This window comes from Chrysochloris asiatica, unplaced genomic scaffold (assembly GCF_000296735.1).
Source record: "Chrysochloris asiatica unplaced genomic scaffold, ChrAsi1.0 scaffold00068, whole genome shotgun sequence".
In the NCBI taxonomy this organism is placed as follows: domain Eukaryota; kingdom Metazoa; phylum Chordata; class Mammalia; order Afrosoricida; family Chrysochloridae; genus Chrysochloris; species Chrysochloris asiatica.
The window spans coordinates 6,609,628-6,618,409 of NW_006408586.1; the positions used below are offsets into that span (position 1 = coordinate 6,609,628).

General features: G+C 37.1%; 1 pseudogene; it reads right to left on the reverse strand.

The window, feature by feature from the left end:
• Nucleotides 1-5,243: 5,243 nt before the first annotated feature.
• On the reverse strand, nt 5,244-5,916 carry LOC102831613 (annotated as a pseudogene).
• Nucleotides 5,917-8,782: the final 2,866 nt, after the last annotated feature.

Genomic DNA, 8,782 nt, shown 5'->3' on the forward strand with positions numbered 1-8,782 from the left:
GATGGACTCAAGTGTGGCAGCGGTAGTGAGGTTGGCCCAGGATCGGACATTGTTTTGTTCTGCTGTGCATGGGGTCGCTAAGAGTCGGTTCGGACTCGATGGCACCTGACAACAACAACAAGAGGTAATCTAAGAAGCTCTGGTAGCGTAGTGATTACGAACTGGGCTTCAAACAGAAAGGTCAACAGTTGAAAACTACCAGTTGTTCCTCAAGAGAAAGATGAGGCTTTCTGCTCTCGTAAAAATTTACAGCCTCAGAAACCCTATACAGGGTCACTATGTCGGAACCAACTCCACGGCACAAAACTACTACCACTACCAAGGGGTAATATTGATAAAATTTCTCTAAGGACACAGAACAATCACAGGGGTTTATTAGAAAGATCTTTTAAGAAAATTGAAAACTGCATCAGTGAGAAAAAGGCCAAGAAAATTGCACCCAGGAATTTTTCTCCATCGCCACAAGGCACGTGCTCACTCTTTGAGGGTATGAGGGGCTGTCCTAGGAGAATTTCGTTGGGAAACCTTACCTTATCCATCCTGCATCCTTAATCTTGTCTCTTCAGATTTCCTTTTGTTTCTAAAGCTCCAAGGACTTTTCAAAGGAACACATTTTGAGGTCCTCAAGGATGCCCAAACTGCCATTTTTCACACGGTGCAATCAAATAGCACACAATTCTTCAGTAAAAGGTTAGAAAGATGGAAACCTCTCCTTCAGAAGTGTATAGAATTCGATGGAAGATATGTCAAGAAGATAAGTCAAGGTACAATGGTTTCACATTTTGTATTTGTTTCTAATAAAGGTTTCTAAGGTGTTATATGTGGTACTGTGGGTTAATGTGCTGGAGAGCAAAGTTGGTTTGAACTGCAAGGTCAGTGGCTCAACTTGACCAGCTGGTCCTTGGAAGCCCTATACAGAGTAGCTATGAGTCAGTACTGACTCCACGTAGCATAACAACAATAACAACCCGTTATGGCAATACTCCAAAAAATGCAAGTAAGATAGTGTCTTACTTTCCTAATACTGTTGTTGTTGTTAAGTACCATCAATCTGATTCCAGCCCATAGTGACCCCATATAGAGTTTTTGAGAAGCAGCTGGTGAGCTTGAACCACCAACCTTGTGGTTCAAACCTACTTTACAGTCCAGCGCATTAACCTGCATTAACCTCACCATCCTGATGCTGCTATAACACAAGTATTAAAAGTGAGTGACTTCAAAATACAGAAATGTATTTTGTCACAGTTCTAGAAGCTAAAACGCTAAATCAGGATCTTAACCATGATGAAACTTTCCTTGTCAGTAGCCCTGGACACCCCTTGGTTCTTGGTGATGTTCATATGAAATCTGTCTTCCCCAGTATGTGCCTTTTCTGTGTCTAATCTATTCTTTTATAATTCAGAATTAATTATGTTTAGGACATTAGGTACATTGGTATGGTCTTAATTATATAACAAAGAAAACCCTGTTTTCCAGCAAGATTACATTCACAGGTATAGTTGTTAAAATTTCAACATATATTTTGAGAGAACACAATTCAATCCATAAAAGATAGTAAGCTAACAACCAAAAATCTGCACAAATAACGGAGCAGGGGCAACAACAGCAAAAAAAAAAAAAAATTGCTATCTGTTAAAATTGGAATGTCTATGGATCCCTATGTTTTGAAAAGCCAATCTTTCCTCTATACTTGGAGATGGAAAGAGGAGGACCCCCAGTGAGACTGGATTGGCAATGTGGCAGCATCAATGGGCTCAAGCATGGCAACAAATGTAGGTTGGCCAGGACCAGGCAGTGTTTCATTCTGTTGTACATAGGGTCGCTATGAGTCGGTACCGACTCAATGGTTCCTAACAACAACAACAGCAACAGGAGACCTTCAGGTAAGATGCTAAGATCTACCTTGGCGTTAAAAGAAAGGTCTTTTCATTTGCTCCTTCTATCTACTGACAGTTTTGTTTCCAAAGAAGAATTAGTGATCTCAACAATAAAACTTAGAAAAAAGAAAAATAATAATAATAAGGGTAGAAAACACTGAAAATAGAGGTGATGTTAGCCTATAAAATGGATGTAGTATGGTGTGGTAGATTTTCTTCAGACAGAACACAATTTTGCCTATAAAAACTCTCTAGAAGCCAAAGCAAAGTGGGGAATAAAATAAATACCATGATTTGGTTGTACACAAGATAAGATTTAACTAGTTGCTCAGTATTTTTCCAGGTACTGAGTGCTGAGAAAAATATTTCCCATAAACAGGGACTCTGTGTAATGTCACAAATAATGTTCTCTCAAAAACAGATCTTATAGTAAATATAAGATATTTCACAGGCCTCTTTAAAAAAATAATAATATGTTCATGATATGATGAATCATTCAAAGAAAATCTAGAAACAGCCCAAACTAGGGTCTTGTCTAGAAAGACAAATTATATAAGCACATTTTTTTCCACAGTTTTTGGTCATATTGAGCAACTCTACTTCAAAGTACCCTCTGAAAGGTTAAGAGATTCAGATATTTCACATACTTGTTACATGAACACGCCTATGCTTTCACATGTAGTCATACTATGAGCAAGTTTGACAGCCACTTCTTAATGTTGAGAGCACTAATAAACATATATTTCTTGTATATTCTTTTACTTAATTTTAAAAAATAGCACTTACTAAAATTATATATGTATATATTAAGGATAAATACATTAACTGGCTTTACTGAACTGCTGGATCAGTTCTTTCAAATAATTATAAACACAGCAGACAAGTGTGAGTTTAGCTTTCAGTACTAATATTAAGTCAACTTCAAAAAGAGAGCTTATAAATGTTGTCTAGCTATGTTTTGTTGCCAGGTGTCTCAAGTCTCAAGCTATTGTGTCCATTTAGTGTTTTGATTTTTTGCACAACTTTTCTGTTCACATCTTTTTATGCCTTTCATTACAGAAGGTTCTCAATCCTAGGAAACTCAGTGCTCATGGATTTAAAAAAAAAAAAAACTCTCTGAATTATTTGTGAGAGTTACCAAAACGTTAACTGCCCTTTCCCTGAAAATCCACATATGCTGTACCCGGGTTACTTTCTTTCATTTGAAGTTTTCCTGTCACAGATAAAAGATAAAATCAAAGCAGCTGTCTATCCCTAGAACTGTGAGGGCATCAGCACAACTTTGATATTTAAACTCAAATCAATGTATGTTACATATGCATCTTTTCAGTTTCAAGAAGTTAATACTTGAAAACACACAGAGAAAAGAATTCTTGATAGAGGATTTGCTCAAGGAAGTCCAGATTCATCATCCATAAGCCCATAGTTTACAATGCATCCAAAAATGATTGAATTATCATCAGCAATAATGCACTAAGGAAAATCACTCATCTGAAATCATCTAAGGAACTTCTTCCAACAGCCATGAGAGTCAGTGTTTTTTATCTGAGACATTTCTCTCTCCATCAACACAGTCCACTAGTTTTCATTTTAGAAGGAAGCAATCTTTAAATTATATACTTCCATGAAACAACCTTTAAAAAGAAAAAAGTTAATAGGATATCCTATCAACTATGTAGAAAACTATCACCATTAATTACATACATTGGCCATTCGTTACACAAAACATTCTATTGGTACATGCTGCCAAAAATGGCAAAAGTATTAGCTCATACTTGTTCATTACTTTGTTGTTGTTGTTGTTAGGTGCCATCGAGTGAGTACTGACTCATAGCGACACTATGCACACCAGAATGAAACACTGTCCGATCCTATGCCAACCTCACAATTGTTGCCACGATTGAGCCCATTGATGTTGCCACTTTACCAATCTATCTCACTGAGGGTCTTCCTCTTTATCTCTGACCCACCACCTTAACAAACTTGATATTCTTCTCCAGCGACTGTTCCTTCCTGACAATAAGTCCAAAGTCTAAGAGACAAAGTTTGGCCATCCTGGACTCCAAGGAGCATTCTGGCTGCACTTCTTCCAACACAGATCTGTTGATTCTTTTGGCAAACATGTTGTTGTTGTTAAGTACTGCCAAATAGCTTCCAACTCATAGAGATCCTGTATAGCATTTCCAAGGAGGGGCTGGTGGGTTTGAATGGGCAACCTTGCAGTTGGCAATCCATTACTTATCCTACAGTGCCATGCAAGACTCCAATCAAGTAAAAGACAGTTTTTTTATTTGAAGGAATTATGATTAATAATAACATACATAAGTCACTCTCTCTCCTAAGTGCTTTACAAATAATAACCACTTTAATTTTCACAAATCCATATGAGGTTGGTGTATTGTTATTCTCATTTTGTAGATGAGCAAATTATGTCAGAAATAAGTAAATTGTCCAGTAAATTGTCCAAGGATACAACTTGAATTAGTGACAAAGCTAGGTTTGAACTTGGTAGTGTGAATCTAGAATGTATGTTCTTAACTTTTGCATTGCAATTTTTACTTAAAAATAGAAAATTAAAAAATAAAGCATAGTTGTTGTTGTTGTTAAGTGCCGTCGAGTCGGTTCCGACCCATAGCGACCCTGTAGCTTATGCAAATGACTCTGAATATACTGAGTTTTTATTGTTTTGTTTTGACATTTGTAAAATTAAGGAATACCTATGATTAATGGTAATAATAGTTCAGATTATTTTTTTCTTTTTTTGTAGTTCTTATGCATCAAGTATATGGTGAAAATGAAAAATATGTATTTTATACTCAATAGATAATTCACACACAAGCCTATTAAATCTCATCCCACTTAGATCGAACCTTAGAAATTTCACAAATTCCATTCTAGTTACATTATCATGCATATACATAAATCACAAATAAATGAAATAGGAAAAACAAAATGACTTCCTTTGCTTTTGTAAAACTGCTAATAAACAACAGAGAATTTTTGCTAGAAATATAGAAAAAAATATATTTTTCATAGTAGCTAATATGCTTTCTTTGGCATTAAGACACATTTCTGTTTTGTAACCATAATACAGCCATATTTTTACTCTCTTTATAAAAGCCAACCCTCTCAGCAAAAGCAGGGTATTCACCATACTAATCTTTACTCTTCATCATTAAAAATGTAGGTATAGCATGCACACTTATACCTCTTAGAATGTTCTTCAGTACAGATTTTAATCATAGGAATGAATAGTTGATCAGAGCAGCAGTACTTCCTAAACTGTGGTATGATTTGATAGTCAATCTTCTTGTTTTTCAGTAAAAAGGAGATTTCATGAGCAGAAGCATTGGGCTACTTGAAGTTTCACTGTTCAAGAGAATGTTTCTGAGCAGCTTCTGCATAAACATTTTTTATCAAGTTGATGACAGATCTGAGGTCTTCAATCCTCATAAATGGCCAGACACAATCATGCTAGCTCCTGCCTCTGCACACTTATGGATAGTGAGTGTCAGGACCGACTCCATCCTCGACCTCAATGTCCAAAGATGGAAACTGGGTCCACAAACAGTGACCCTTGGACATCATGTCATCCATGGATTTCTGCCTCCAAAGGCAGGTTCCACTGTCATAACCAAGATCATATCAATATGATTTGCCCATGGCACCAAACACTCCTGGTTTGATAGCAAGACCAACTTTTATCCCAATCTTATGAATGTCTTTAATCAAAGCCCCTGGGTTCTCAGTAGTCTCAAGATGAAAGGTATATATTGATTGGCTCTTGAGATAGCAATTGGCTGTACCCATTGTTCCAGCTTGGACACCATCATATGCATATCAAAGAAAGGGCCTGGTCAATCTGCCTTTTTGTTTTTCTAGCACTGGGTGGCCAAAGGTGATGTTGGGAACAAAATGCCTGTCCATTAATACAACTGCAGATAATTGGCCCCAGAGTCCAGCATCCAAAGGCACGCACCCCTATACTGTCCAGGTTGCTGTTGAGGATGAATGGGTCAATCTTGCAGCTGAATGCCATGGTGCCAATTCCTAAGAGCAATTGTTGTTGTTGTTAAGTGTCATCAAGTTGGTTCTAACTCATAGTGACCCTGTATAGGATTTCCAAAGAGCAGTGGGTAGGTTTGAACTGCCTACCTTGAGGTTTGCTATCCAGTGCTGATCTTACAGCACCACACGACAAGAGTCTGTCCTAAGAGCAATAGTTCAGATTATTGAACACCTACTGGTGTGGCACTCTAGGATCAGCATTGGATTGTGAACCACAAGGTCGGCAGTTCAAACTCACCATCTGTTCTCCAGAAACCCTGTATAGGGTCACTATGAGTTGTAACTGACTCGGTGGCACTTACAGCAACAACTATGGGTTGGGAGTCCTGCTGTGTTGCTGTAGAATAAGTACTGAACTACTAACCACAAGATTGGTGGTTCAAACCCACCAGTCACTCTTCAGAAAAGCTACACACGGTCACTATGAGTTGTAACTGACTCGACAGCACTTAACAGCAACACAGTGGGTTGAGTATTTTGCGTGCATCCTTTCTGATCTTAAGATTAATTTTTCACAGTAATTAGGTGATCTACCTACACATAATAAATGTTAGAGAAGTGACTTAATTGCTTATGGTTTTGTAGCCGTACATAGCATTGCTTGGATCTAAAGCCAAGTCTCTCTGGGTTTCATGGTCTTATGTATTCTATGTTAGGATCCCTCTTACTTAGGAATTAATATTGATAAAAAGAATAACTGAGTTGTATATAGCCCATCTGAAATCTTAGTGCAGTACACCAATACATGTTTGTCAAATAAATTCTCAAATGAACATAATGTAAAAACAACAAAAAGAAAGAGATGGAAAATAACATGAAAATGTTTAGTGTATGCTGCATTAACCTTTAGTCAGTATGGACAAGTGAAATGGGTAAATAGAAATGGACCCACCATTTCAATTTAAGCTATTGCCATATTTCTTTAAGAATAACTTCCAGATGCTGGCCTGGTTGTCCATTTTGCTATTTCTGGCAAAGTAAGCACTTTTGCATTTTGCCAGCCTGAGAAAGCAGAATCTATTAATCAGTGCCAGTCATGATTTGTTTGTTCTTTCAGCATAAAAGCATGGGCCTTTTCTTTTAGTTATAGCCATCTTTTTCTCCATGTCTGACTGCAAGGGTGCACATTTATATTCCTACAATGAACTGTGTCAAGTTTAGTGATAGTCTTTTAATTTAGTGAATGAATCGTCATGAATTGGTAAATGACATATTCCTTGGGGAATACAGTAGTCTTTCTAAGGCAATTCTTCTCAAACTTTGCTATGCATGTATCACAAGCACCTGGCCTGTTAATGAAGAATATTGAAATCCAGGCTTGTTGAAGTAAAACAGGACCTAGATCTTTGTATTTTTACCAAATTATCAAGTTATTCTGATACCAAACAAAGTTTGAGAACCATTGTTCTACGGCTCATTTTAGCTCTGCTTTTGGCTGATTCTCAAAGCTGAGCTGATGAAGTTCCCCGTATTTAAGATTTTGTCCTCTACACAGATGCTGAACTGAAGCATTGGAGTTGAGCAGAATTCACCCTTCAACGTGCAAATGATTCCTACATTTGCTTTTGTGTTACCAGTTCTCCCTGTCCATGTACACAGTCCCAGTCCCTAATCTTAGGTTGTTAATTTCTGAGTTCTTCTGGCAGTCATCTGAACCTGGGTACCCTTCTCTACGATGCCAGTTCTGTAACCACAGTTACAGCTCTTATATGGGTCCCAAAATATATTCAAGGAAACCTAAATACCTCTTAAACAACCCAACCAGCCCACTTGCTTTTGCATGTTATCTAACACAGTGGTTCTCAAATTTTGGTTGGGGTTATAGAGTTTAAAATGGCTCCAGTAATCATACTCTTGTACAAGTCCTTCATGCTGAGAAAGTGCTAGACTTACTGATTTGTTCCTAGTAAAGAAAAGCTGGTAGAAATTATGGGATTGATAAATGATGAGAAGATAACTTATTAAATGAGATTATGAAAAGATGGTGGCTTCCTTTTTAGCCCCACTTTCTCTCACACTCTTTCTTGGATCACTCTCCCTGGTAACATACAGTTTTCATGTCATGAAGCAGCCCTATAGAAATGCTCACCTGGAGAAATGCCAACTACCATAAAACAAATTGTTGTAAGAAATAAGATATGTCTTATGTGAGCACAAAAGTCTTATTGGATAAATTAAGCCAGTGATCAGTGTTAACAGGTTCAATGAGAAGTGCTTACCTCTACTTCTTATTTTATGAAAAAAGAGGTCAAAAAAAAAAAACCATTTTAAGTTTACAACTGCCCACAAAACAAGTTATTGGAAGAAATAAGACAAACCTTATGTGAGCATAAAAATCTGTTATATGTATCGGCTTAGACCTCCTCTGACTTGTTCTACAATGCGTATTGCCAACTTCCTGATTTCATACAAAGAACTTGGTTGGTTAAGAACAAGGGGCAGAGAATAAGAATACTGAAACACTGTCTTTCTGAGAAGTTATTGAAGTTCATTTGGCACTCATGTGTCTTGGAACAAGAGACCAATGTTAAGACCGTGACCACACAGAAAGGGCTGTAGAATAAAAATATAAAGTATAGCATATTGGGAATTAAAATAATTGAGCCACAAATTTACCAGAGTAGGAAAGGAAGTTCCAGCATTGTGATGATTTTGTACAGAACCAACTTGTGGTTATTTCTAAGAAAAATATCCTGATATTTTTCATTTTTACCACTTTTATAATCAAGTAATCTCTAAGTAAAACTGATTTCTATCAAACCTATTTGACTCATGTTGTTGTTGTTAAGTGTCATCAAGTTGGTTCTGACCCATAGCGACCCTGTATAGGATTTCCG